This window comes from Lepidochelys kempii, chromosome 15, assembly GCF_965140265.1.
Source record: "Lepidochelys kempii isolate rLepKem1 chromosome 15, rLepKem1.hap2, whole genome shotgun sequence".
Classification (NCBI taxonomy): Eukaryota; Metazoa; Chordata; order Testudines; family Cheloniidae; genus Lepidochelys; species Lepidochelys kempii.
This window is the reverse complement of record NC_133270.1, coordinates 16937804-16963980: the sequence shown is the minus strand read 5'-3', so window position 1 is coordinate 16963980 and position 26177 is coordinate 16937804. Positions and strand designations below refer to the sequence as shown.

General features: G+C 41.5%; 1 protein-coding gene across 12 annotated transcripts in view; it reads left to right on the top strand.

Annotated features, from left to right (window-relative positions):
- Positions 1-26177, top strand: part of ARVCF (ARVCF delta catenin family member) — a 543783-nt gene that overhangs the window by 167991 nt on the left and 349615 nt on the right. For 11 of the 12 annotated variants that reach the window (XM_073313189.1, XM_073313188.1, XM_073313184.1 and 8 more), the window contains one exon: positions 9136-9188. The exons of the other annotated variant lie outside the window; for it this stretch is intronic. The gene's annotated coding sequence lies outside the window, so the exon portion shown is untranslated. The remainder of the gene's footprint in view (positions 1-9135; positions 9189-26177) is intronic. 12 annotated transcript variants of the gene reach the window in all.

Genomic DNA, 26177 nt, shown 5'->3' with positions numbered 1-26177 from the left:
CCTGAAAAGAGGGATTTTCTGCCAGTTTTTGACCACCACTGTTTCAGAACTGGCATAAATAAAACCAGAACTTGGAATATATCTGTACTCAACGTCATTGATTCCTCCTTCACTAGGAAGCCCTCACATCTGCTATCACTCATCAGAAGAGCAACCATACTTAGTTCTTAAAGAGACTGAGTAATTAGGGCTGATGTGGATGAAGTGATTATAGCTGGAGGAGTGGAGAGAGATTAAAATCTACTTTCACATCCCAGCCAAAGTGGGAAGCTGCAGCCCAATACCTTTAAGGCCATACAACTCCACTGAAATCAGTTATTTCAGATTCACAGTGGTATATCTAAGAGCAGGACCTGGTACAAAGTCTTTACTCACTTTTGCAAGCTGTGCTTGAGTCTCCACTGCCTCTCACCTTGCACAGTCAGGTTTAGGAGTACAAAGTGGATATCAAATGCCACCAACCTGATTTGGTAGAGTTTTACAGCCACTTTACACATGTAAATTTTTATGCAAAGTGTACAGATTCATTAGTGATACTTGTAGTGTAGTGGTTCCCAAACTTGTTCCGCCACTTGTGCAGGGAAGGCCCCCTGGCGGACTGCACTGGTTTGTTTACCTGCCGCGTCCGCAGATCTGGCTGATCGCGTCTCCCAGTGGCTATGGTTCACTGCTCCAGGCCAATGGGAGCTGCTGGAAGCGGTGCAGGCCGAGGGATGTACTGGCCGCTGCTTCCAGAAGCTTCCATTGGCCTAGAGCAGCGAACCGCGGCCACTGGGAGCCGCGATCGGCCAAACCTGCAGATGCAGCAGGTAAACAAACCCAGCGTGACCCCCAGGGGCTTTCCCTGCACAAGCGGCAGAACAAGTTTGGGAACTACTGGTGTAGTGAGTTGCTGAGCAGCATTTGGCCCTTACTGTTGAAATTAGCCTATTTAGCCTTATGGAATCTGGAGTTTGACAAGAAAGAATGAATGAACATATTTAAATTCACTTCTGAGTCTCAGATTTTCTCTCGAAGTCAGTAATTTGGGCAAGGGGTTATTTCTGTCACTGACATCAATCTGGGAAACAGGACTGGCTCTAGGCACCAGCAAAGCAAGCACGGACGGTATTCCGACCATCCTTTTTTTCTTTTTTTTTTTTGCTTGGACAGTTGCACTCTTGGAGCTTGGGGTGGCAAATTTTTTGCTTGGGGGGCAAAAAACCTAGAGCCGGCCCTGCTGGGAAATACTGCTAATGAGCTCCCAAGGCTTGTGCCTATGATTGCTCCTCTTCTCCCGCCTCTGTAGAGCTTCCAGCTATATGTTTTCCTTTCGCTGCAGCAATAGCAGTTTGCATGTGTTTTTTAACTAATGGGGTAGAGAGACTATTGGTTTTTAACAGGCATAAGTGTTAGAATAGCTCCTTTTAGCTATTCTGTTTGATTGTTGGCAAACCTCATAATGTTAAAATGGGGCATGTGGGGAAGAGGACTATAAAGGGTTCTAAGTACTTATCACCTCTTTACCCAGGACTCTGTTCTGCATTTTCTTCAAGTTCTTTGTGTTTTGGAAGTATGTAGCAGAGATGTTAGACTTGCTAGATGTTAGACAAGTTCCCTTTTCTACATAATGGATGAAATTAACTTTGTCAGAAAGGCAGAGTAAAGACTTTGGATGGAATGCAGGAAACAGGGGAAACAAAATCTCCTCCTGCTTGAAAAAGTGGGACCTTCATAGTCAAATACTTTTCAATCTATTATCTGCCTACTTAAGTATTGTAAATTCATCACTTACCTGTATTCTGTATGTAGAGTTCCTGACATCAGAGCTCCAAGGAGGGAGTTGGGCTACACGAACAGGCGGACTCAAGGCCAGTGCATAGACATAGATCCTTCAGGTGTGTGGTCTGTGTGTCCAGTGTGTTCTCCTCTGAATGTGGGATCTGGAGTCTGAACTTGGTATTACTTCTGCTCTAAATGTAGTCAGACTGTGCAGTGAATAAATTGCAAAGGGATTGTCCTGCAGTTTTCCTTCTCCATTTTTCCCTCACGTAGCCTTAATTACTTGGATTTGCAGCAAATGAATTTATTATTCATCCTGTTGTAAAATTAACAGCTTAAAAGGAGAAGAGACTTCACTTTTGTTGGGGAAAATGTTTACAATAGAAACAAGGACTAGCTGAAATTTTCCATTGAAATAACTTTTCTATAGAATTGGTCTTTTGACTAAACCAAGATTTTCATTAAGCATCTGCTTTACTTGGAGAATTTAGACTTTTAATGAAAAAATTGAACACCAGAAAACTGGAAAGTTTTGGGTTGAAAACTCAAAATATTCAGTTATGCAATGCTGCCATTGGACCTTCTGGAAGTTGTAGTATGGGTACCTCCGACCCCATTCTCCTCTATAGGCCAGGTTCCTCAGACAAATTATATCTCCCCATGACATTACCCAGGGTACAATCTGGACTGTTGACCCCTCAGTTTTCAGCTTTTACACTGCTTCACTGTGAGAACTACCACTCATGGTCTGTTCACACATAACCTCTAGCATGCAACATCACCCTCAGCTGAATTATATGAGTGCTTCTAACTGGCAACTCCTGAATTATATTGCAGAGCAACACCAGCAAACTCCCAGTCCCAGACTTGTCCCCAGAAATGTGCGTCTTGTGCTACCCAGTCCCAGGTTTTGGGGCAGGGAAAGGAAGGGATCATTAGGGAGTTGGGGAGCCTCCCCCATGCGGACCCCAGCTGACCCCAAGCCTCTTCCATTCAGTCAGACACATCTGCCCTGTCCCTGTGTGTCCCTGCACTCCCATCCCCACGTGTCTTTGCAGCCTCCCTCCCATTCAGCCTCTGGCTCAATGCTGTCACCCTTCTAGATCCTGAGCCTGCGCCCCAGTCTGCTGTCACCCCACTAGCCCTTCTGAACCCCAGTCTGTGACCCCCCCTGCAGCACCATGTGCCCTAGTCTGTCTGTCCTAACCTGGCTTTGTGGGCAGGGTGCTGTGATGAATGCAGCTGCCTGCTGGCTGTTTTGTCATCACAGCGGCCTCTGATGGGTGAAAGGTGGAATTGCAGCACTTCTCGGGCAGAATGTATTTTCAAGGGCAAGGAATTCTGCGCTGGACATGAATTCTGCACACGCACAGTGGTGCAGAACTCCCGCAGGAGTAATTTTACCAGGACAATAATGATCAGTAAATTATGAATTTTCAAATGATACCTCACAAGGCATACTCTGAATAAGATTTACCACAGTCTTGTGAAAAGGATGAATATAAAGGTATAGACCAGCGGTTCTCAAACAGTGGGTTGGGACCCCAAAGTGGGTCGGGATCCCATTTTAATGGGATCACCAGGGCTGGCATTAGACTTGCTGGAGCCTGGGGCTGAAGCTGGAGTCTAAGCCCTGCTACCCAGGTCTGAAGCCAGGGCTCAGGCTCAGGCTCAGGCTCAGGCTTTGGTCTCCCCTCCCGGGGTCATGTAGTAATTTTTTGTTGTCAGAAGGGGGTCACGGTGCAATGAAGTTTGAGATCCCCTGGTATAGACTGTCCCACAGTGCACTGTGGTGGATCAGCAGGAGGGATGCCCATGGTGCATCACTGGAAGTGTTATCCAGCCAGTGAGCGTGGCTTGTAGAGGAGAATGTATGAAGCTCCTGAACTATGACTACCATGAGGTATCCTGGTGACGTTTTCAAATAGAATCTTTTCATTAATTTTCCATGGGGGAAAACCTATTTTCTGATTAACAACCCTTGAATTCACTGGGGACTTACATCTGTCTTTTTGATACACCAGTTGAATCATACACTGAGATGGTAACATTTTTTTCTTTTACCTTCTGCATTATAATCTGAAAAAATTATGTGTAAATTTTAAAAAAAGCTAAATCATCTGTTGTTTTAAAAATTACAGTAAGAAGACTTGAGCATGAATTTTATGTGGTACTTTGGTTTGTCTGCCTGTACACTCGATCTAAATAATTATAGCTGTAATGATAGAACAGTTAAACAAGGCTGGGTATACTTTTTGTGACGGAAGCTCTGTTGCTGAGGCTTTGATAGCTGTAGCATTTCAAATAGCATCATACTTGGTATATAGCTTGTTAGACTTAATGCACTTTTTAAAAGATAATTTTAAAAGTGCATTCACATTACGAAGCTTGTTTTAATGGAATTATTTTGTACTTAATGGCAGCTCTATTCAGAAAAGTGAATAAGCAAAAATGGCACCCTCTTAGGCTTGGTCAAAACACAAGTGGCACTGGTTTAATTAAAAGTGTAATATTGCATTATGTGTTTTAAACCAGTGCAACTTTGTAAGGGGATACTACCCCAGTTTAAACGTGGCTCACACAGGTTTAGTTTGTTTAAATAATAATGTAATTAACAGGGGCATGCTAAACCAATATAAGCCACGTTTGATCTGGTGTAGCGTTCACACACACAGTTGCACTGGTTTAACAAAATTAGTGCAATATTACACTTTTAGTTAAACCAGTGCAACTTGTTTGTAGAAGAGACCTTACCGATTTGGTCTCGGAGGGTCTGGCTACCCTGCTGCTAGGAGTGGTTAGGCAGACTGGAGCTAACACACTAAAAATAGTAGTGTGGCCATTGCACTTCAACAGGATGTCAAGCCTAGGGGATCAGGTGGGCTTGAGGTCTTGAGCATCCATACTGCTGTTCAGGTCTGTCTACAGAGGCTAAGGGCATGGCTACACTTGCAGGTGTAGAGCGCTTTGAGTTAAACCAGCCTTCGTAGAGCACAGTAGGGAAAGTGGTGCAATCTGTCCACACTGACACCTACAAGCGCACTGGCATGGCCACATTAGCAGCTCTTGCAACGGCCACAGAGAGCTGTGCATTGTGGTAGCTATCCCAGCATGCAAGTGGCTGCAATGTGCTTTTCAAATGGGTGGTGGTGGAGTGTGACAGGGAGTGTGTTGTGTGTATGTGGGGGAAGAGAGAGTGGGTTTTTTTGGGGGGGGTGAGAGCATGTCAGCATGCTGTCTTGTAAGTTCAGACAGCAGCAGACCCCCTCTCCTCCCAGTCTCTCTCTCTCACACACAGCATTCAATAGGAATGGTTGCTTTGTCTCGGAGCAGATAAGCAGCCGGCTGTCAGAAACAGAGCTTTCAAAGGGCATATCCTCATTCCTGCAGCAATTCCAAAACAATGAGAAGAGTGGCCACTTGACTTAAGGGGATTATGGGATGTTTCCGGAGGCTGATCAGAGCACAGTAATGCAACACCTTGTTCACATTGACGCCTGGGTGTTTCAGCCAAGGTGCAACAAGCATTAATCTTCTCGCTGAGGTGGAATACCAGGAGCACTGTAGCCGTGGAGTCAGAGCACTCTAGGTGCCTTGCCAGTGTGGATGGGTAGTGAGCTAGGGTGCCCGAGGCTGCTTTAATGCGCTCTAACTCTCAAGTGTAGCCAAGCCCTAAGACGATCGCTCCCAGCTGCAGTGCAGATGTACCTGGAGCTGCTCTCCACAGCTTTGCATCTTGTGTAGTTGCTTGCCCCTGTTCTAAGTGGGTGTTAAATGCTACCATTCTGATTTAATAATATGTTTTAAACTCACGTAGGTCAGGTGTAAGCCTACACATATTGCAAGGCCATGGAGAATTGGACCCCGTTATGTGTATTCCCAGCAACATCAGTGCTTTAATCGTTAAAGTAAGTTGGGTGGCCGTACTTTTTGTGCTGAATTGTTTCACCTGCGAACAGACCCACTCATCTAAAGTGCTGAGGGCTGCTGGGGAGGGACTGAGCACTCTCAGTTTCCACTGAAAACAGAAGTGCTTGGCATATTGCAGCCTCAGCCCTTACCTTCCAACTGTAGGGCCAAATTTGGCCTTCATTTGCACTTGTGCAACCCCTTTGAAGATAATTAATCTGCACATGTGTAAGAAGGGGCAGAATTTAACCAGCAGAATCTTTATTATTGTTGATGATTTGTGAGCTAGAAAGAACTCAGTGTAACTAAATCTAGGTGGAGTTTGTAGGGCTGGCTGTTAGAAAACTCATCTTTTAACGTGTACTACAAATTTGCTTTGGAAATTTGAGGTAATAAATGTGAAATCTCATGCCATTTTTAGTCACCTTTCAGGGTAGAAACACATTTTAATACAGATTAAGGTTCCAATTAAAACAATAAGTACAATGGTCTCTTGTTGGAACTGTGTTATAAAGAACTGCATTATAAAGTTGCCATAGCTAGGTGCTGATGTTTTGTAATTGGCTTACTAACTGTATTACCAATGTGTCCTTAATGCTATGCCCTCCTTTGCCTGTAAAAGGGAAAACAGACTCCTACAAATAGAGTACTTGTTTCCCAAATACAGAATTATTAAAAAGTTGAGTGCATACTCAGTTAAGACCTGATCCTCCCTACTCAGGAGCCTAGCCCCCATAAGGACTGGAGGATCAATCTATAAAGTAGCTGAAATGAAATGCCTATGCTGCAGTACAGGCAAGCAAAACAATGCACTGGCATAGAGATTCATTGTGCTCATATAGGGCTTCCTTCTGCATGCCTTTCTTAATGGGAATTCTACGCAAAGGGCATACAGGATTGAGTGTATAGCTTGGAACATAAAATAGGAAGTACACCGCACAATGCCTTGTTCAGGAGCATGGGAAGTGGATGAATTACGACGGTGCTCTCTGAAAATGTAAGACTCACTAGAATGTTATATAAGGTGTTTTTAAATAAAAGCAAGTAAGTATTTTAATCTTAAAATCCTTGAAATGAGCACATTACACATGTCTTTTTTGTACACATAAATTTGTTTTGCTCTTGAACTGGCAAATGAGACTTGTTTTGGTCCAAAGCCAGATAATATATAAGGCAATTTCATGCCTAGTGAATTATGGAAGAGAATGTTTGGTACGTAAAGCTTGTGTCTACAGCCTGCTGGCTCCCCTCCCATTTCTCTTAATCCCTTTGGGAATCTTAGTTTGAACCATCTTCCAGAGCCTGAACAATTTCTAAAAGCTGGGAGATTGCTCCAGCGGAATGAAAGGAATTTCAAATATGATCCCTTTCCTCCCGGATGGAATTTCTTTTTGCTAATTCCAGATGGTGGCAAAATATGCTTTGATCTTAGCATAATGGTCATCCTTGTCAAAAAAACACTTTCTGAACTTGGGCTCAAAGGACACTAAAGAAAATTACTTTAAAAATATTTTTCTGGGCCTTTGTATAAACTTTTAGAAAGAAGAAATTATGGTCTGTTTCCTTACTAAAATGCATCTTCCTTCTTCACTTTTACATGCTGACAAATTAGGGTAATGCACAGGGGTGAGGCTACTGGCCTTACATTTTTTTAACAGAAAAAAAAAAAGTCAGTTTGTGAAGGGAGAAGGAGGAACAAGGAATTAAACTTTCTTACGAGTTGTGCTTAAGATGTGTGTATTGTAGGCTAGTTTTGGTTAAATTGGGGGCTACTGTACCAGTTTTGGGCCTGATCCTACAACCTCGACTTACACAAGTAAACCCAGTGACTTCAGGAGAACTAATTAGATAAGGGCTACTTGCACAAGTAAGGATTGACACATGGGGTCTTTTCATAGATGTCCCTTAAGACATCAAAGGACTTTTAAAAAATGCACTAACATTTCTTCTGTGATACATTTAAAATAATCATGCAGATAAGGATGTATGAATGTATGCCAGGAGCATCATATGCAGTGGGGAGAGTTGTCTCCCCACACCAGAGTTTGGTTTGCCCCTCCCAACTTTTTGTAAGTCTGTATGGTCCATTATGTCTTTCACTTTTGTCCCCTCCCCAACTTTGCAGGATATAATATAATCGCCTATAATGTTCTGTTTGCTGACGCAATTTTGCTCCTTCCCCTGAATTTTTTTTTGAAATGATACCCCAGTGTATGCAAAGGTGATTCCAGACATACATTTGTAAAATGCTTTGGAACCCTTCGATGAATATACACCATATAAATGTACATCATAGACATAATTTTTCAGATACTTTCGTGTACAATTTTATACAGAGAGCAATTCCTAAATTTATCCTCAATGTCACTATAGTATTTAAAAAGAGCAAACTTTGGTGTACATAATGTAGTTACATGCCATAATGCTTGATCACTTTGCTTAATTTGTTAAGGAACAGAGATCCAAATTTTGCTTTCTATATTGGTATGAATAGTCCCATTGAAATCAATAGGGCTACTAGCCTACTTGTATGAGTAAAGGGAGCAGAATTGGCTCCATATTTTTCAAAGGAGCCATGAATTGTATGAAAATACTTAATATATAAACATGTTAAAATATTTATGTAGTTTTTTCTCTTTTCCTTCCCCCATGTAGGATGGTAGAGTGTGAAAATTTTGCCTTAGTTACTGATGTGCTGTACAAAGCTTAAAGTTCAATTTTATTACAGCTTGAGCCTTTTACCATGGCAACGCAAATCCCATGTTGCAAAAATGTGGCCCAGTCCTGCTTGCTTTGTAATCCATGAAAGTTCTGCTATTTATTTCAATGGGATCAAAATCAGGTCCGTGGTTTCTGACAAAATGGGACAAAATTAAATATAAAAGCAAGTAGAGCAATGTTGCTCATATATAAAATCCATGCAAACTAAAACCAGAGGGAAATCATTCCAGATGTACAAATCAATCAGGATAAAATTGCCAACACCTACCATACAAGAAGGAGAATCAGTGTTTTAACATAAAGTGGGCTACTAAAATGCAGTAACAACCTTAGGGCATGTCTACACTGCATCCGGGAGTGAGTCTTTTTTTCCTAAAATGGCATGAAACCAGCATTGTTGTAACAAAAACTCTTTGTTTAGACTAGTGATAGGATTTTTGGGCACTGTTTGGGGTACTGATAGAATTATTCTGCAGTGTTTAAATTGGTCATCTTTGCTTCTTGGATTCTTGGTTTTTTTTAAGCTGCTGAAGTTAGAACCAGACAAAATGTATAATACATTTTTTTCCTTTTATGAGTCACTTGAGCAATAGTGACTAAGCAATAGCACGAAGAGGGGCTTCATGCTAATGAACTACAGTATGCCTGGGTTTAAAATGTGGTGAAATATATTTGAATTTTTTTGTTAACAGTTTCCCAGTCTGGCTCAGTAGATACTGATTATGTTTTGACCTATCATTACAGAGTTCTCAATCACGTGTCACATGGAACTAACATCAAGTTAGAAACCTGATAAGGTAAGACATTATTTACCAGGGTTTTAGCCCACGAAAGCTTATGCCCAAATAAATTTGTTAGTCTCTAAAGTGCCACAAGCACTCCTGGTTCTTTTTACCAGAGTAAATAACCTCATTCTTTGGTATTAGTAAAGTGTAATATAACAGGGAATCCTGACAAGATGACCTGAAAGAAAAAAAGTAATATTTATTGTGGTAGCATAAGAAGACCTCATCTTGGATCTGTTCATTTATGTATAGCAAGATGTTGGTTCAGTATTTATGTTCAGTACAGACTACAAGCTAGATGGGATACCATCACACTCTCCTTGTGATGCAAATGGCAGGCATTGATACAAAGCTTTGCATCTGTTGATTCATTTCTGACTGGTGATAGTTTTCCCATGCTGCTCTGTAATGAGCTTATCTTCCAGTGTGATTGCATGTAGGCAAGGGAAGGGTAGAGAAGGGAACAGGCAGGATTATAAAGAAAGCAAAATAGGTGATTAAAAATGCATCATAAGGGATGCCTGTTTTCACACTATTCGCATGGGTACTTTTATACTCTTCGCATGGGTACTTTTAGCAAATGCCCTAACTTAGCTTCACATGCCAGTGTCCCTGGATGTGCAAGCAGAAATGAGCAGCACTCCACAAATCTGAGAACCGTTACCATGTAGATTAAAATGTGTATTTGCTTCTGTTCAATCTGACGGTTTTGTTTTTATCATAATGAGGTAGATGTTATGTATAGAACATACTGCTAGGGAGACAGGATAATTAATACAGGGCCCTGCATATACTGAGTACTCAAAGAAGAGCATTAGTAATAGTGGCAACTGTTCACAAGCCATATAATGCCTTGTTCGTCTTTTGTTTAAAATGTAGAGCAGTGGCACTTTAAAAACAAAAAATGCAGGTGTTTCTTGTCCTTTTCTATTACTTCGGAGACGTGAATAATCATCTTGGTAAATACAACGAGGAGTCCTTGTGGCACCTTAGAGAGTAACAGATTTATTTGGGTTATACCTCTCTACTGTATTCTCCACTCCGTGCATCTGATGAAGTGGGTTTTAGCCCACGAAAGCTTATGCCCAAATAAATTTGTTAGTCTCTAAAGGGCCGCAAGGACTCCTTGTTGTTTTTGCTGATACAGACTAACGCGGCTACCACTCTGAAACCCATCTTGGTAAGTGTCTCCCATTAAAAGAAAATTAATATGAGTGTAGAACAGTTTATAGTTTTCTCATTGCTTATCACTGAAGGATTGTTTTGGGACATAGTTTGTCATATCAGAATGTGCTAAATATCAGTCAAATTCTTCAAAACCCCTTTGTATTATATATGGAAGAACATCTACCAGTTAAAACACATAATTGGTAGTTGAGACATGGCCTGTATTTCTGACTCTGCAACAGACTACCTATGTGATCTTGGGTGATTCGCTTATCTCTGTCCTTCATCTCCCCCATTAATAAAATGGGGATAATACCTACCTCAGAAGTGTTAGAAGACTAAATTTTTAATGTCTGTAAAAGTGCCTTGAGATCCTAGATTAGAAGCTCTCTGGGTTTGGGACCACATCTTTATATATGGTGGGTAGAAAGCTGGCTAGATTGTCGGGCTCAACGGGTAGTGATCAATGGCTCCATATCTAGTTGGCAGCCGGTATCAAGTGGAGTACCCCAAGGGTTGGTCCTGGGGCCGGTTTTGTTCAATATCTTCATAAATGATCTGGAGGATGGTGTGGATTGCACTCTCAGCAAATTTGCGGATGATACTAAACTGGGAGGAGTGGTAGATACGCTGGAGGGGAGGGATAGGATACAGAAAGACCTAGACAAATTGGAGGATTGGGCCAAAAGAAATCTGATGAGGTTCAATAAGGATAAGTGCAGGGTCCTGCACTTAGGACGGAAGAACCCAATGCACAGCTACAGACTAGGGACCGAATGGCTAGGCAGCAGTTCTGCGGAAAAGGACCTAGGGGTGACAGTGGACGAGAAGCTGGATATGAGTCAGCAGTGTGCCCTTGTTGCCAAGAAGGCCAATGGCATTTTGGGATGTATAAGTAGGGGCATAGCGAGCAGATCGAGGGACGTGATCGTTCCCCTCTATTCGACATTGGTGAGGCCTCATCTGGAGTACTGTGTCCAGTTTTGGGCCCCACACTTCAAGAAGGATGTGGATAAATTGGAGAGAGTCCAGCGAAGGGCAACAAAAATGATTAGGGGACTGGAACACATGAGTTATGAGGAGAGGCTGAGGGAGCTGGGATTGTTTAGCCTGCAGAAGAGAAGAATGAGGGGGGATTTGATAGCTGCTTTCAACTACCTGAAAGGGGGTTCCAAAGAGGATGGCTCTAGGCTGTTCTCAATGGTAGCAGATGACAGAACGAGGAGTAATGGTCTCAAGTTGCAGTGGGGGAGGTTTAGATTGGATATTAGGAAAAACTTTTTCACTAAGAGGGTGGTGAAACACTGGAATGCGTTACCTAGGGAGGTGGTAGAATCTCCTTCCTTAGATGTTTTTAAGGTCAGGCTTGACAAAGCCCTGGCTGGGATGATTTAACTGGGAATTGGTCCTGCTTTGAGCAGGGGGTTGGACTAGATGACCTCCTGAGGTCCCTTCCAACCCTGATATTCTATGATTCTATGATTCTATGTTTTCATAGTGTTTAGAACGAGGAGTCCCCAGTCCTGCATTGGGTTCTCCGGATATTACTCCAATGTATTAAATAATCCTTGTGTGAAACGGGTATAGCAATATCGGTATTTATAAAAGGACATAGATGGGTTTAAAAAATTGTGGGGGAAGCTCCAGAGGAAGTACACAGCAGGAAACTTTCAAAAATGTAAAAATAGGAACTTTCAGATAGAGTTGGTATTTGTCAGCTGTGCTAACAGCTCTGAGCCTTGTATCATCTTGATGAGCCTTTCTTGGGCAGAAGCAGGCTCTTGAATGCTATTCTGGTATTGATGGTTTAGCAAGCTTCCCCCTGCCCCTCTCTTTAAAAGCTGAGTCTTTTGTCAGATTAGCAGTTACAGTCTGAGCTATTTTTCTTCCTTTCAGCTCTTCCTGGAAACTACAGTGGGACCTGAAAAAGCAATATCCCAATGTGTAGTGTTCTTATTACACTAGCTGTTTACACACTTCATCCACTGGTGGAATGCAGCCATCTCTGGGGTTGAATGCTGCTTAAAGCACAACAATTTACTACAGGACAATTTAGGACATGAAGTAGTAAAACAACAGAGACAAGTTAGGCAGGACACTTATTCTTCCAAGGAGTGCAGTGAGATCTCTAACCATGAGTGCTGTATGACACCTCTGAAAGAGTACTGCCCCATGTTGGGATGTATTGACTGAAATGGAAGAGTGACATCTATTGAATACCCTCCATACCATTTCCTACAGGCTTTTCCTTCTAAGCACTGAGGGAGGCTGACACCTGAAGAAGAGCTCTGTGTAAGCTTGAAAGCTTGTCTATTTCACCAACAGAAGTTGGTCTAATTAAAAGATATTTCCTCACTCACTTTGTCTCTCTAATATCCTGGGACCAACATGGCTATACAACTGCATACAACTATTTAGATTGGTTTCAGAGTAACAGCCGTTTTAGTCTGTATTCGCAAAAAGAAAAGGAGTACTTGTGGCACCTTAGAGACTAACCAATTTATTTGAGCATGAGCTTTCGTGAGCTACAGCTCACTTCATCGGATGCTCATGCTCAAATAAATTGGTTAGTCTCTAAGGTGCCACAAGTACTCCTTTTCTTTTAATTATTTAGATTGTGCAATCTGATGAGATCGTGGTCCAAGATGCAGTGGCTTCAGGGCGTACGTGCATTAGCAGAACATCAGGACAAATGTGCTTTTAGTTTATTGATTTTCTGTTTCCCAATTAGAAAATAGCTTATTTAATAGCAAGAAATTTTAAAATGTTTTACTGTATATATTCTAACAAACAAGGCTCTTACCAAGTCAAATCTGGGGTTGACTTTGATGTAATTCTGTGGGTTTTTAAATTTTTAGCTCCTATCCTTTATTGCTTTCTGAAAATACTCATTATGAATGGATGGCTGATCTTAAGACAGTCTCTGTATGTTTTCCAGTTGCATCAAGCAATCCATACCCTAAAGGAATATTTAAGCTAAGTAGGGAGTAGTATAACAGCTATTCAGTAATAATACACAACTCTAAGTCCTCTGCAGCATTAGTGGCTGCAAGGATTCCGTTAGCAAGTTTTTGTGAACAGTTCAATAGATGCAATAGTTCAGCAAGAGATTAAAAAGGGGTTGTCTTCGTGTCTCCTCATGATGACCCACCTGTCTGGAGCATTGAATTATCTTTATTGCTTTTATTGAGTTATCTAGTTCTAGTGTGTGCCCCTAAAAGCTTTTGCTGCCCTTAAGTACTGTGGCTTCAAGGTATTTAGATTAGGATGGTGTCTGCCATTCATAGCTAGAAACAGTTGGAGAGCTTCTATAATGGAAGGCAGAAATGGTATTTGAATTATGATTCACTGAGTAGGCTGCAACTTTGTAGCTGGTAGCTCCAAGCAATCCTGTTTGGCATGGGCATGTTCAGAGGCCTTCATTTCCCTGGTGTCATTGCTGTATCTCACCTATGTTTTTTCCATGTCTTCAATCTGCCGCCCTCCCCCCCATGTATCATTCTGATTTTGGATTTTTGTTTTGTTTTGTTTTTCTTTTTTCTTTTTGATTCTTTCTCCCACTCCTCTCCGCTCTTTTCTCACCTCCAGTTTCCTCCTCTGTTTTTCTCCCTCTCCATTTCCTCCCATTTTTCTTGTTCCCTTTTCTAGTTCACTCCCATGGCTTCAGTCTTTTTCTGTTCTCCTCTGTTCCCAGTGTTTAATTCTCTAGTAATGTTTTCCACATAGTGTCATTTCTCCTATAAACATGAGGTCTGAGGTTTGTCCAGCCTGAGCTGATGGATAGCTCAGTGGAAGCGTTCTGGTGAATTTTAGATTATTTTCTTCGAGGCCACTATACCACGTCTTACCTGGTTTTAAGGCTCCTTATAGCCTATTAGTTGCAGAATTGCTCTCAGTCAGCTGTAAAGAGCCTGCTCCTCTCCTGCTTTCAGTGATAATGAACTTGATCTGCATGCTGCTGCTATCTGATATCAGTCTTGTGGGCCACTTCTTAAATATTATCATGTGGAAAGGGGAGGCACCAGATTTCTCCAAGGATTGCTTCCAGATTGCTGAATGAGGCAGAGAGAAGCAACTTTTTGGCATCTTTGCCAGTCGCTACTCTAAGTGCTGAGGCAAGTCTTACAGTGTCTCTGGTTAATGTTCCATAACCATGTGGTCTTTCATGCACAGCTCTGACCTATAAGTGTTGGTGTATATGAAAATGCAAATACAACTGGAAAGAGTAGCCAAAACCTTGAATAAGGTTTATTTCCTCTCAGCTTCATTTCTAAGATTCTTCTGAAATTACTTCAGAAAATCTATATGGTTTAATAAAGAATTAGATCCTGTCTGTAGAATTTTTAAATCAACTCGTAGATTTTAATAGAGATTTTATCCCTGTTATAGAATTTCATAGTTTTGTTTAAACATTCTATAGAAAGGCTCTTATTCTCTATTTTTAGAATCACAGAAATGTAGGGCTGGAAGGGACCTTGAGAGGTCATCTAGTTCAGCCCTCTGCTCTGAGGCAGGACCAACCATACCTAGACCATCCCAGAGAGGTGTTTGCTTAACCTGTTCTTAAAAACCTCCAATGACAAACCTGTTCTTAAAAACCTCCAATGACAGGAATTCCCCAGCCTCCATTGGAGGCCTACTCCAGAGCTTAATTGTCCTTACCGTTAGAAAGTTTTTCCTAATATCTAACCTAAATCTCCCCTGTTGCAGATTTAGTTCTAAAGGATTTTTCCAAAAGCGTTTTTTCTCTCTTCCCCTTTTTTTTAAAGTTATTCTAGTGGGAAATGGGGATGTGATAGCATTCCCAGCATGGAAGAAATGTAAAAACTGAAGCTAAAGCCTGGGTAGGGGTCTTCTCTGTCTTTCTTATTCTTTATCTATTTACATGTAAAAGGCTGGGTTATTGACACTTTATCATATTTATTGTAGGTTCCTGGATCTTGTTGTCATAGTTACAGCCTGGTAGTCAGAAAGAGTTGAGCTGGTTTCAAAGTTATGCTAATTGACAGTTTCTCAGGGAAAATAATCCCCAAATTTCAGGCGCTAAACAATCATTCTTGCCCTAGAACTTGGGCAACTGTTTTGTGTAGCTATTCCTTATTGACCAGACTGCATATACAAACTGACTTTTTTGGTGAGATCAAGTTATGTTTACATGACTTGATTGCCAAAAACTTTCCATCAGTTCTGTCCTCCCTCCCCAGAACTCTGAGAAAGCTATATTCATTCGGTGCTGGCATAAATTTTCAAGAGAAGTCACTGTGATAAAATATTTCCATAGATCTGAATTTTGCGAAGTGAGCCCACTCTGAAATCACCTTGCAGCAGCAGCTACTGTCCTGTGCAGCTGGGGCCAGCTCCTTGTTTCAGGTGTTGCGATCTGGCAAATGTAATCACAGCGCCACTCAGGTTTGGCCTGACCGCCCTTCCATAATGATGACCACACTGTCATGTTAACGAAGGGGCAGCCAGGCCAAATTTGAATGAGTGCCACTGTGACCCATTGTGCCATGTCACAATGCCTAGTTTCAAACAGGTATAAACTGCACTTGAGCAAGCCATGCTGCCTAGGTGTAAACCATGTCTACACTACAGACTTGAACTGATGCAACTACTTCAGTAGCAAAATCCCAGTGCAGACAAGGACTTATTGACCTAGCTGGGGTGGACATATAAAATTAATAGTGCTAGTGTGCAGTAATGCTGACAGAAGTCCTACTTCCATCACTTAATAGGCAGGGGACAGGGAGGAACAGCTCTTAAATCTACTCCCTGGTAATGTCCACTTAGTGCTATATATTCAGAATGTCTTAAATTGAGTGCTCTGAATAACAGGTCTATTTTAATATCTAGTGGTTATCCAATTAAAAGATAAAACCCCAGGCACGTCCAAGTCATCAAAGTTAGCAAAAGAACTTTCAGCACTATCTAAAATTTGATTTGTCTCTATTTTTTAATGAAGAGGTGGTAAAAGCAAAATTATTAATGAGATCACTCTAAATTGCTCTGATGTAGAAACTCTGATTTGGGAGCACTTATGCACATTCTTTGAGCTAGTGATGACTGTGAACACTGAATAGCAGTGAAGAGACTGTCTTTCAAGGCTTTATGGGCAAAAAGGCTGTGTATCAGTTGTGTCAGCTGTATGGAATTAGTAAACTCAATTGAAAAGCCCCACTAAGACTTATGAAGTGGTTTTGGTTGGTCATGTTTTAGCCTAGGCTCTGCAATAGGCTAAAACGTTGCCAACTAACATGGCTTCATATATGTTAGTTTGTATCTTAGCAAAGCTTTTCAACTGTGTTAAGATAACTTAATTGAGCTGACAGGATTGAAACACACCATTTTGGCCATTAGGACAGGTCCAAGAGAGCACCTTTGCTTGGCCTTACACTCCCATACCTTTCTGCAGCGTTCTTGGCTGGCAAGCTGTGAACTAGCTTTGGAATCCACTTGAGAGGAAGCACATTGCCTATGCTTTGAGAATGTTAAATTTTATACTGCTAGCTGTCACAGCTTTGATTTAAAACTACTTCTACTTATGAAATGTTTAGGCAATGTCTGGTGGCTGAAATACAGGATGAAGTGCCAAGAGGTCAGATTCTATTCCTGGTTCTGCCACTGACTTGCTGTATGACCTTGCACAATTCATTTAATCTCTCTGTGGCTCTGGTTTTCCTCATAAATTAAAAAAAAAGGGGGGGGGGGGGTTGGTGGTGGTGAATTTTTTCTGTAACTATCTCATAAAAAGAAATGTGTATTAATGTTTGTAGAGTTCTTAAGATTCTCAGATGTAGGCGTCTATAGAAATTATAAATATATAATTTTATTATTTCTTATTGTAACTTGTTTCATTAGTATAAAGTATTAAGCTTCTTGAAGTTACCGAATTCAGTCTGAAGCTAGTGTATTCTGCCAGCCTACCAGCAAAATATATTCTCCTATCCTAATCTGTGGCTTTACTTTTTCCTGTTGCTTGGCTGCTATTGTGCACACCCTGAGAAAAGACTGTATTTCAAAGGGGGTGGTAGTGACCTTGTATATTCAGGTTTCAGAGGAACAGCCGTGTTAGTCTGTATTCGCAAAAAGAAAAGGAGTACTTGTGGCACCTTAGAGACTAACCAATTTATTTGAGCATGAGCTTTCGTGAGCTAGCTGTAGCTCACGAAAGCTCATGCTCAAATAAATTGGTTAGTCTCTAAGGTGCCACAAGTACTCCTTTTCTTCTTGTATATTCAGTAGCTTGTGCATCAGTTTAAATTTGTAAATTGCTTTAAAACTTAATGATAAAAATATATAAATGTAAGATTATCGCTATCAAGATTCTTACCATAAATGTGGTTTAAACTGTAATCTCATTTGGTTTTGTTTGTGACACAGTTTTCCCTACTTTCTCCAGTGTAGTCTTCAAGTGATAGGTGGGGATAGTGCAGTATGGTTGGGGAAATGTCTGGACGCATCCCTGCTGCAAAGAGATTGCGTAGAGTGAAATAGAAAGTTAAATTGACTGTGAGGCAGTATTAAAAGTTGCTTCACAAAGTGTAAAAACTTTCCCTTAACTAGCCTGACTAATAATGTTAACTTTATAGATAATAGGACAATTAGTTGGCTTTCTCTCTCATAAAATCTGTACATTTGAAAAGACATTGCTTATATTCAGCCACTGAAATATCTGGAAAAAATGTAATGTTTATGACCAAAGTGTAAACTTAAAATTAACATCTCAGGATTGCTTTATATTATTATGCTTATTTTATTTCCAGCCAACTAAAATTCCCACTCCATTCCCAATGGATACATTCTTTCCAGATTTCCCAGTTTTAGCTCAGGCTTTGCCTACATTTTCCTGTGTACATTGGTAGTTGTTCTCTTTCAATATTTGCATAAAAACAAACTGCAGAGGCCTTGAGGGGACCATGCTAGAAGTCTCATGTTCCCAGGTGAGGGGTTCTGTAGCCTTATATTGCTGGGATATTAAAATTGCAGTTAAACTGTAATTTTCTGAGAACCCTACCTATAAATATCAATAATATTCTGTCTTAATTAATTTCGCTAGCAAGCCCTTCCTCTTTCCTGCTTCTTTCTGAATGACTCATTATCTCAGTTAGTGACATAGGAATGTGATGTCAGTGAAAGTTTATATCTTTTTTTAATTTGCTAAGGTTGAATGACTGGATTTTATACTAGTCTGAAATTTCGTTAGTCTGTAGTTCAGCAGGGAATAGAATCAAACCCACATTTAAACTGTAAGGCTGTTAGAGATGAGTTTGGATCTGGAATTTTGGTTCAGACCTCTCTCTAGTTATGCACTGTATAAGAACTTAATGGGTTCACTCCTGTTAATACATTGAACTGCTGGCATTTTCACTCCTCATTTAGCCAGTCTGATTCCTGCATGGCTTCAGTGAGAATTACTTGTATCTGGGGCGGGAAGGGCAAGAATAAGATCCAGAGCGACATTAGACAGTACTGCCCAGGCGAGATCCTACAAGCAGCTGAACACTCCTGCAAGGTGGTGATTGCTCTCAGTACCCAGGGACTGCATGGTGCTAAGTAGCTTGCAGATTTGAGTCCCTGTGACCCGATGGCTACTCTGGCATGAGTGATATTTGCCAATGTAAAAGATTTAAAATAAAACCTGTAGCTTTAAAAAAAATACAGTCTCCTGTCACAAAGATTATAGTTCAGTAAAATAAAGTTGAGTAAAATACATGTTAGCTGTTTTCAGTTTGAGCATTAAATCAGTCTTGTTAACATGGCAACATTTAATTTAAGGAACCTATCATTTTGTACCAGTGGTGGAATCTATCAAGTAATTTTTTCCCCCTTGAATACCCCTAATTTTCTTCAACACATGATGGATTATTTTTCAATGCAAAGAGAATGCTTTTTCTTTAAATAAAAACTTGTGGAAATGAAGTTGTTTTTAAAGAATGAGGGAATGTACTTCTAACTGCTTTTTAAACGGTGCATAAGAGCTCTGGCCATATTATCTAGATTGACAGAATTCTGCCTATAGTGACCTGCTTTAAAAATTGGCTTGTGTGCTTGGCTGATGATTTCCAAACCTTGTTATGAGGTCACACTGTCAGTTGGCACAGAAGGTCTATTGTGGTACTTAAGTTATGGCCTAAGTATTTATTATATTGTGTGACTTGGATGCATGAATGTACGATCATCCAGTAAGATACAGGGTTATTCATGAGACCCAGTTGCATAGTGCCTGTGCTGTTACCAAAGCCAGTGTTATGGGCCTTGCGTTATGTGCTATGATTTTACCTCCAAAACAGTTTATTCAAATCTTAAAATATTGTCAGTACATCTAGATGGAGAGTCTTTGTTTAGCCTTAAATTGACACCAAAGTTCAATTTTTCATGCGCATGGTAAATCTGAAATCTGAGATGAGACTGAGGGATTGAGACTGTCCTATACCCAGAATGAAACTGCTGGTGGGCATTTAAAAGAAAATCTGAATATCTGACACAAATTACCCCACATCTTGATAACAGAGCCGAACCTTGATAATTCACACTAATAAGTAGGGCTCATTGAGGGTTAGTAAGTGAACTGACACTGTGAAATAATCAAGGAATTTGCATCACAAAATGTACTTCAATCTCTTTATTTTGACTAACATGGTTTAGTTTTAATTATTTATGATTCTTCTGGTATATTAGGATATTCCATAAATGTAATGAAGTCTTAGTAACACGAGACTTCTCTACAGCTGTGCTATTACATTTTTGCTGGGAAGTGGGGTGAGGCTGCCAGATTATTTGTGAGAATTATTGGGTTTTATATATTAAATGAGAACTACTGAGGTGCTACTGTAGTGTGGTCTATCTTTATTTTGTGTTAGTTCTATAGCCTAATCAATTCTTCTCTTGATTTGAATGAAATCACCATTAACATTAATGGGAGTTAAAGTATGTGTACACGTCAAAGGAAAAGTGAGAACTGAAGGGACAGGAAGACTGGATTCCTCGAGAACAGCAATAGTCAGAGATAAAGGATTAATTCTGCCTTTTGTTGCATGAGGTTCTGCCCTTCTGGGAATTGCATATGCACATCCAGAGGTAGATTGTTTCCTAAATGTGACGTTTCACTCCATATTCTTTATGAAAATATGCTTATGATGTGAATATGACATAACTGAGATATACTTTATGCAAGATAGCACATGTGAGGTATCATTGGAAAGGTTATGATTTACTGAATGTGATTATCCAATTTGTACGCCTATATCATTGCTGTACCTGAAGTTAGGAATATTAATTATGTATCTGTATTTCAAATGTGTTACTTTGGGTGTCACCCCCAACCAGCAGGGCTAATGGGCCATTAGCCAGGAAGGGCTAATGGGCCATTAGCACAGACAATGGACTGTGAAAGAGCTTAGTCTTTTTGCGGACTCTGGAGACAGCCTATGAACAGTGGCTGCCACCGCCCTGCAGAGACATGCGTCCAAGTCACCTGGTACTGGATACCCCCCCTCCCCTTTTGGAATGCCAGTGGTTTTCCACTAGAAGACAAAGGGTTCCCGCCTTACACAAGAGCTATATAAGGCAGGGGAGTGACATCATCATGGTTCTCCTCTGCCTCCCCACCCTAAGAATGAGGAGTACTTGTGGCACCTTAGAGATTAACAAACAAGAAGTGGAAGATTGGACAAATGACCAGGGAAGAGTATAAAAATATTGCTTGGGCATGCAGGAGTGAAATCAGGAAGGCCAAATGACACCTGGAGTTGCAGCTAGCAAGAGATGTTAAGAGTAACAAGAAGGGTTTCTTCAGGTATGTTAGCAACAAGAAGAAAGTCAAGGAAAGTGTGGGCCCCTTACTGAATGAGGGAGGCAACCTAGTGACAGAGGATGTGGAAAATGCTAATGTACTCAATGCTTTTTTTGCCTCTGTTTTCACGAACAAGGTCAGCTCCCAGACTGCTGCACTGGGCAGCACAGCATGGGGAGGAGGTGACCAGCTCTTCTTGAAGAAAGAAGTGGTTCGGGACTATTTAGAAAAGCTGGATGAGCACAAGTCCATAGGGCCGGATGCTGTGCATCCAAGAGTGCTAAAGGAGTTGGTGGATGTGATTGCAGAGCCATTGGCCATTATCTTTGAAAACTCATGGTGATTGGGGGAGGTCCCGGACAACTGGAAAAAGGCTAATGTAGTGCCCATCTTTAAAAAAGGGAAGAAGGAGGATCCTGGGAACTACAGGCCAGTCAGCCTCACCTCAGTCCCTGGAAAAATCATGGAGCAGGTCCTCAAGGAATCAATTCTGAAGCACTTAGACGAGAGGAAAGTGATCAGGAACAGTCAGCATGGATTCACCAAGGGCAAATCATGCCTGACTAATCTAATTGCCTTCTATGACAAGATAACTGGCTCTGTGGATGAGGGGAAAGCAGTGGACGTGTTGTTCCTTGACTTTAGCAAAGCTTTTGACATGGTCTCCCACAGTATTCTTGCCGGCAAGTTAAAGAAGTATGGGCTGGATGAATGGACTATAAGGTGGATAGAAAGCTGGCTAGATCATCAGGCTCAATGGGTAGTCATCAGTGGCTCCATGTCTAGCTGGCAGGCGGAATCAAGCGGAGTGCTCCAATGGTCAGTCCTGGGGCCGGTTTTGTTCAATATCTTCATAAATGATCTGGAGGATGGTGTGGATTGCACCCTCAGCAAGTTTGCAGATGACACTACACTGGGAGGAGAGGTAGATACGCTGGAGGGTAGGGATAGGATACAGAGGGACGTAGACAAATTGGAGGATTGGGCCAAAAGAAATCTGATGAGGTTCAACAAGGACAAGTGCAGAGTCCTGCACTTAGGACGGAAGAATCCCATGCACCACTACAGACTAATGACCGAATGGCTCGGCAGCAGTTCTGCGGAAAAGGACCTAGGGGTTACAGTAGGCGAGAAGCTGGATATGAGTCAACAGTGTGCCCTTGTTGCCAAGAAGGCCAATGGCATTTTGGGCTATATAAGTAGGGGCATTGCCAGCAGATCGAGGGACGTGATCGTTCCCCTCTGTTTGACATTGGTGAGGCCTCATCTGGAGTACTGTGTCCAGTTTTGGGCCCCACACTACAAGAAGGATGTGGATAAATTGGAAAGAGTCCAGCGAAGGGCAACAAAAATGATTAGGGGTCTGGAACACATGACTTATGAGGAGAGGCTGAGGGAACTGGGATTGTTTAGTCTGTGGAAGAGAAGAATGAGGGGGGATTTGATAGCTGCTTTCAACTACCTGAAAGGGGGTTCCAAAGAGGATGGATCTAGACTGTTCTCAGTGGTAGCAGATGACTGAACGAGGAGTAATGGTCTCAAGTTGCAGTGGGGGCGGTTTAGGTTGGATATTAGGAAAAACTTTTTCACTAGGAGGGTGGTGAAACACTGGAATGTGTTACCTAGGGAGGTGGTGGAATCTCCTTCCTTAGAAGTTTTTAAGGTCAGGCTTGACAAAGCCCTGTCTGGGATGATTTAGTTGGGGATTGGTCGTACTTTGAGCAGGGGGTTGGACTAGATGACCTCCTGAGGTCCCTTCAAACCCTGATATTCTATGATTCTATGAAATTTATTTGAGCACAAGCTTTCATGGGCTAAAGCCCACTTCATCAGATGCATGCAGTGGAAAACATGGTAGGAAGATATAGATAGATAGATAGATATACAAAGAACATGAAAAAATGGAGGTTGCCATACCAACTTGAACGAGAGTAATCGATTAAGGTGGGCTATTATCAGCAGGAGAAAAAAAACTTTTGTAGTGGTAATCAGGATGGCCCATTTCAAACAGTTGACAAGAAGGTGTGAGTAACAATAGGGGGAAAATTAGCATGGGGAAATAGTTTTTAGTTTGTGTAATGACTCATCCACTCCCAGTCTTTATTCGAGCCTAATTTAATGTTGTCCAGTTAGCAAATTAATTCCAGTTCTGCAGTTTCTCGTTGGAGTCTGTTTTTGAAGTTTTTTTTGTTGAGTAATTGCTACTTTTAGGTTGGTAATTGAGTGCCCAGGGAGGTTGAAGTGTTCTCTGACTGGTTTTTGAATGTTATAATTCTTGATGTCTGATTTGTGCCCATTTATTCTTTTGCGTAGAGACTGTCCGGTTTGGCCAATGCACATGGCAGAGGGGCATTGCTGGCACATGATGGCATATATCACATTGGTAGATGTACAGGTGAACCAGCCTCTGATAGGACCTAATCACATCAGCCACACTATATGGTGTCCCTTGAATAGATATGTGGACACAGTTGGCAACGGGCTTTGTTGCAAGGATAGGTTCCTGGGTTAGTGTTTTTGTTGAGTGGTTGCTGGTGAGTATTTGCTTCAGGTTGGGGGGCTGTCTGTAAGCGAGAACTGGCCTGTCTCCCAAGATCTGTGAGATTGAGGGATCATCCTTCAGGATAGCTTGTAGATCCTTGATGATGCGCTGGAGAAGTTTTAGTTGGGGGCTGAAGGTGACGGCTAATGGCATTCTGTTACTTTCTTTGTTGGGCCTGTCCTGTAGTAGGTGACTTCTGGGTACTCTTCTGGCTCTGTCAATCTGTTTCTTCACTTCATAAGCTGGGTATTGTAGTTGTAAGAACGCTTGATAGAGATCTTGTAGGTGTTTGTCTCTGTCTGAGGGGTTGGAGCAAATGCGGATGTATCATAGAGCTTGGCTGTAGACAATGGATCATGTGGTGTGGTCTGGATGAAAGCTGGAGGCATGTAGGTAAGTATAGTGGTCAATAGGTTTCCAGTATAGGATGGTGTTTATGTGACCATCGCTTAATAGCACTGTTGTGTCCAGGAAGTGGCTCTCTTGTGTGGACTGGTCCAGGCTGAGGTTGATGGTGGGATGGAAATTGTTGAAATCATGGTGGAATTCCTCAAGGGCTTCTTTTTCATGGGTCCAGATGATGAAGATGTCATCAGTGTAGCACAAGTAGAGTAGAGGTGTTAGGGGATGAGAGCTGAGGAAGCTTTGTTCTAAGTGAGCCATAAAAATGTTGGCATACTGTGGGGCCATGCGGGTACCCATAGTAGTGCCGCTGACTTGAAGGTATGCATTGTCCCCAAATGTGAAATAGTTGTAGGTGAGGACAAAGTCACAAAGTTCAGCACCAGGTTTGCCGGGACATTACCGGGGATACTGTTCCTGACAGCTTGTAGTCCATCTTTGTGTGGAATGTTGACCTGGAAGCAAGAACTGAACTGAGGGGAGAAGGGTTGAACCCAAGCTGGAAGGGCTTTTAGCTTGTGAGTAATAATACCTAAGGTCTCAAGAGGGAGACCAGTGCAGCTGCCTTTCAAGACTTTCTGTAATCTGCCTGCAACTATATCTAGGGTGAGAAATACTATTTGTAACAAATTTCTTTAGTGAAACTAGCTTAGTTTGCATGTTTGGTTTCATTTGCTTAGTAATCTGCTTTGTTCTGTCTGTTATCTCTTATATTCACTTAAAATCCACCTTTGGTAGTTAATAAACTTATTTCTTGTTTATAATAAAACCCAGTTTATACAATCTTTAACTGGGGCGCAGGCAAGAAATGTACACATCTCTCTTCACATTGAGGAAGAGGGTGGATTCCTATGAGCTTGCGCTGTGCAGATTTTTCTATACAGCACAAGATGGTATTATTTTGGGTTTATCTCCCAAAAAGGGGTGTACACGTGAGTGCTGGGGGAGTCCTTTCACACAGAGCTGACTTCAGTCTGTGTTTGAAGTGGGGTGTGGCCCTACCTTTGTGTGTGTGTGTGTGTGCGCGTGTGCGCTGCAAGAGGCCGGATAGCTTAATTCAGCAAAGCAGAGAGAGGGAACCCAGGCTGAAATCCCAGTACATCATGTGGCATCCAAGAAGGGGGGTCCAACCCATCACACTAAAAGTTCCTTTTTATTGATTGCATCAAGATGAGAGTAACTTAGCTTTAAGCACATGACTCCCCCAAACTTCGTAATGATTCTTGGCCCAATTCTGCCCTCAGTTATACCGGAACAGTTCCTTTTGAGAACTGTGCCTGTGTAATGGAGGACTGAGGTGGGCAGTAGCTCTAGTGAGTGCTGCCTTTAAGGTAATTTTAGGCAGGGGACTGCAAATAGCTTTCTAATTGAGTAACTAGAATTCAGTAAAATAAGGAGTGAAGGCTACAGAAGAACTATGAGGGTGCACACCATGTTGAAAATTGGATGTGGTGCCTTCTATTGGAATAAAGTCAACACTTTAGTCATTAAAAAACAAAACAACAACTTCCCCTTACACCTATATGCATCACCTGTATCTTGGGCTGAGCTCATGGAGTCAAGGCAGTGTCATACACACACAGTGATGTAGAGGCAATGACAAGGAGACTTACAAATGTAGATGTGGAAGGTAACGACAGATCAGTTAAGTGGGCCAAATTCATCACTGACGTAAGCAGGAGGTAGAATTCATCACAGGTGTAAGACATGAATTTAATACGTTTAAATCAAGGACAAATTTGCCTCAGTGGTGGTAAATAAGAGGCCTCAGTTAAGGACAGATACAATAGGCAATGGTTGAAGGATGGGGGTTTGGTAGCTGGAGGCATACTAATATGAAGAAAATTAGATTGAAGCCAAAAGCTTACTTGATTAAGGCAGGCAGAGAGGGTGAAGTAGAGGTAGTCATTAAAGGTTTTAAGAGATGTGCAGTTAAATATCAAAAGTGAACTTAATGTTTTGAATTTCATTTGCTACTAATTTAGCACATAATGTTCCACATGTGACTGAACAGCTACTCATTTTTAAAGTCATTGTAAGGGGAGCTGGTAGCAACCCCCATATTTAAGGTTGCCTGATGTTTTCCATTAAAATTTTT